Here is a 3,281-nt window from a genome sequence, read left to right as displayed (position 1 = left end):
CCACTTCTGGTCCCAGGCAGCCCCTGCTCTGCCTTCTGTCACTAGAGATAGTTTTACCCCTCCTTGAGCTTCATATAAAGAGAGTCAAAAGAGGGGCGCCTGGGTGGCTCAGTTAAGCATCCAATTCTTGGTTTTGGCTCAGGTAGTGATCTCAGGATTCTGGGATTGAGCCCCGAGTCAGGCTCCTTGCTTATCATCGGTGGTGTTGGGGGGCGGTGTCTCTTGCTCATGGTTGGCGGGGTGGGGGTAAGGTTTGCTTGAGATTCTTTCCCTTTACCCTTCCCCTCGAGCGCACTCTCTCCCTCTCTCAAATAAATCATTAAAAAAATAAAATAAAAACTAAATAGAATCAAAAGTTACATACTCCTTTTGGCCTGACCTCTTTGACTCAGCATGACACTTCCGACACGCATCCACGTTGGTGTGGGTATCACAGTCTCTTTCATAGTTGACTTACTACATCCGTCACATGGGTGTAACACGGGTAGGGGTTTCTTCTTTATGCTCTCCCGACCCCCAATATTTCTACAACACACATGTGTTGATTTGCTTTAAATTTTTTTTTTTTAGGCGCCATTTGTTTTTTTTTAAAAATTCACAGGGACTTTAGGAAGAGCCCAAATGCCAGGCCGCTGTTGATACGCGGAAATGGATGCCTGGCACAGCTACACAGAGGATTGAAGGCCATGGATCATATTTTTAAAAATAAAAACCACTGTGTTTTTCAGATTAATTGCATCTCTCTCCCACACCAGCCTTTGCGGTGAGCTGCTCAAATTGACCAATTTAAATGTGACCTCACTTCTTTCCCCTCCATCCGCTCTGAGTCAGTTGCTAAGAAGCAAAGAAAGGAAGTATCCGGGGGGGAATGTGTTACATGCGCAGAGTACCTGCCGCCCTCCCAAAACTTGCCCACATTTCCCTTCACACTTACCCCTCCAGACAATGCTCACATGGGTAAGGGTGATGGTATCACCCCACCTGCAGATTAGGAAGCTGAGGCAGGGGATTCCTGGGTGGCTCAGCGGTTTAGCTCCTGCCTTTGGCCCAGGGCGCAATCCTGGAGTCCTGGGATCGAGTCCCGCATTGGGCTCCTGGCATGGAGCCTGCTTCTCCCTCTACCTGTGTCTCTTCTTCTCTCTCTATGTCTATCATGAATAAACGAATAAATAAATCTTTTTTTTTTTTTTTTTTTTAAAGGAAGCTGAGGCAGAGCCAGGGTTTTGTCTCAGACCCCACGGCAGGAGAGCAGGAGGATGCCATGCAGGGGCTCCAGGTAGGAATGCACAAACTTGGGATTTATTTTTATTTTTTAATTTTTTTTTTTACAAACTTGAGATTTAGATCCCAGCTGTCCACCTTTCTTAGCTGAGTGATGCTAACCAAATCTCCTAACTCTCTGCCCCTCACCCTTCCTCCGTGAAACAGAGATCCCATCGTGATATTCACCACTGAGCTAACTAACGAGACAATGTGCGTAAGTGCTCCAGGAGGGGCTTAGGAAGAAGTTGGTTTGCTCAGTCAAAAGAGTATAAATCAAGGGTGTCCCACTGAACCCCAGTGACATAAAGGTAGCCAGGTCTCAGAAAAGACCAGAAACCAGGGCCCAGGGCCTTCTTTCTGCTTTGTAGGTCTGGTCTTCTCTGCGCCAGCCTTCCCTCTACCCTGGCCTTCTCTGCTATGTCATCTCAGCATCACAGAAGGTGGCCATTGACGAGACCAGCTGGGATTGAACTAGGATCTCTTTGGCCCAGTTCCAAGGGGAGGACTTGGTCAGCTCAGCTTGAACCAGATGCCCACCCTGACCAATGTCTGAGCCAATTTGTGCCAATATGTTTGTTGGCAACCACTCCCTAAAGGTGAGAAGGATGGTCACATGGGTTGTTGTGAGCCAGACACAAAGAAATGTCTTACTACAAGTAGCAACCACTTCTTTCACTGTGTTCACCAACTGTATGCATCTCTTTATTTTATTAATAATCATAGCAAATAACCACATAGGGCTTACCGTGTGCCAGCCACTGGTATAAGCACTCTGCATAGGATGACTCTTTAAATTAATTCTCACAAAAGTGCAGTGAGGTTTATTTTGTCCATTATACAGATAAGGACACTGAGGTACAGGGAGGTTAAGCAACTTGCCCAAGATCATGTCTGCACTCGGCCAATCTGGTAACAGACCCGCTCTCTTACCCACCGTGTGTGTTATCTATTTTAGCCACAGTCGTGCTTATTTTTTTGTCTTAGATTTATTTTATTTTTTAAAGATTTTATTTATTTATTCATGAGAGACACAGAGAGAGAGAGAGAGAGGCAGAGACACAGGCAGAGGGAGAAGCAGGATCCCAGCAAGGAACCCGATGTGGGACCCGAACGTGGGACTCCAGGATCATGCCCTGGGCTGAAGGCAGGCACCAAACTGCTGAGCCACCCAGGGATCCCCTCACAGTCATGCTTTTTCATAATTCCTCTCTTAGCCCAAGTCTCTCAAAGTGAGAGAAGAAAGAAAAATGAGGATGGAGAAGAACGTAATACCAAATATTTCACCAAAGCATTAACCGGTCGACAATGGAAAACAGCAATTTCGCTGGCTGTCTCCCGATTCCATTCTGAATTGGAGCTGGCGGAGCGGGCAAGGTGGCCTTGCTGTTGCCTCTCTGCACAGCCCTGTGACCCTCTGCTGGCCTGGGACCACCCAGGACCAGACCTGCAGCTTCTTTATCCCTTTACCCTGTACCTGTGCACAGCGAGGCTTGCTGTTGTTGAGGAAACATGTACCCCACTTCATGGCCTTCAAAGCACTTCTAAAAACAAGCAAAGAGGGCAGCCCGGGTGGCTCAGCGTTTGCGCACTGCCTTCAGCCCAGGGCCTGATCCTGGAGACCCGGGATCTAGTCCCACGTCAGCCTCCCTGCACGGAGTCTGCTTCTCCCTCTGCCTGTGTGTGTGTGTGTGTGTGTGTGTGTGTGTGTGTGTGTGTGTCTGTGTGTCTGTGTCCCTCATGAATAAATAAAATCTTTTAAAAAATAAAAGCAGGCAAAGAGATCAGTTCAAATATTGTCCCTGTGAGACCTCAAGAAAAAGGGGTTTGTGGAAAGAATGTACACATGAAAACCCAGCCAACGATGAACAGCCAGGCATTGGAGGAACAGGAGTCGTGGCAGGGTCTGCACAGAGCCCTTTCTCGCCCCTCTTTCTCATCTCTGTGGTGCATCACAGAACACGCCCTTGCCTGTGAGCCTGGCACCAGGCCTCAAATGGCCACCTCCCCCCAGTCCCGGG

At 48.2% G+C, this 3,281-nt stretch overlaps 1 long non-coding RNA gene across 1 annotated transcript; it reads left to right on the top strand.

Moving 5' to 3' along the window:
• Positions 1 to 1,193: 1,193 nt before the first annotated feature.
• Positions 1,194 to 3,056, top strand: LOC144304918 (uncharacterized). Its single transcript, XR_013371914.1, has 3 exons — positions 1,194 to 1,276; positions 1,632 to 1,859; positions 2,478 to 3,056. It is a non-coding gene; the product is annotated as an uncharacterized LOC144304918 (long non-coding RNA).
• The last annotated feature ends 225 nt before the right edge of the window (positions 3,057 to 3,281 follow it).

The sequence above is a fragment of the Canis aureus genome, chromosome 3 (genome assembly GCF_053574225.1).
Source record: "Canis aureus isolate CA01 chromosome 3, VMU_Caureus_v.1.0, whole genome shotgun sequence".
In the NCBI taxonomy this organism is placed as follows: domain Eukaryota; kingdom Metazoa; phylum Chordata; class Mammalia; order Carnivora; family Canidae; genus Canis; species Canis aureus.
This window is presented reverse-complemented; position numbering and strand designations above follow the sequence as displayed.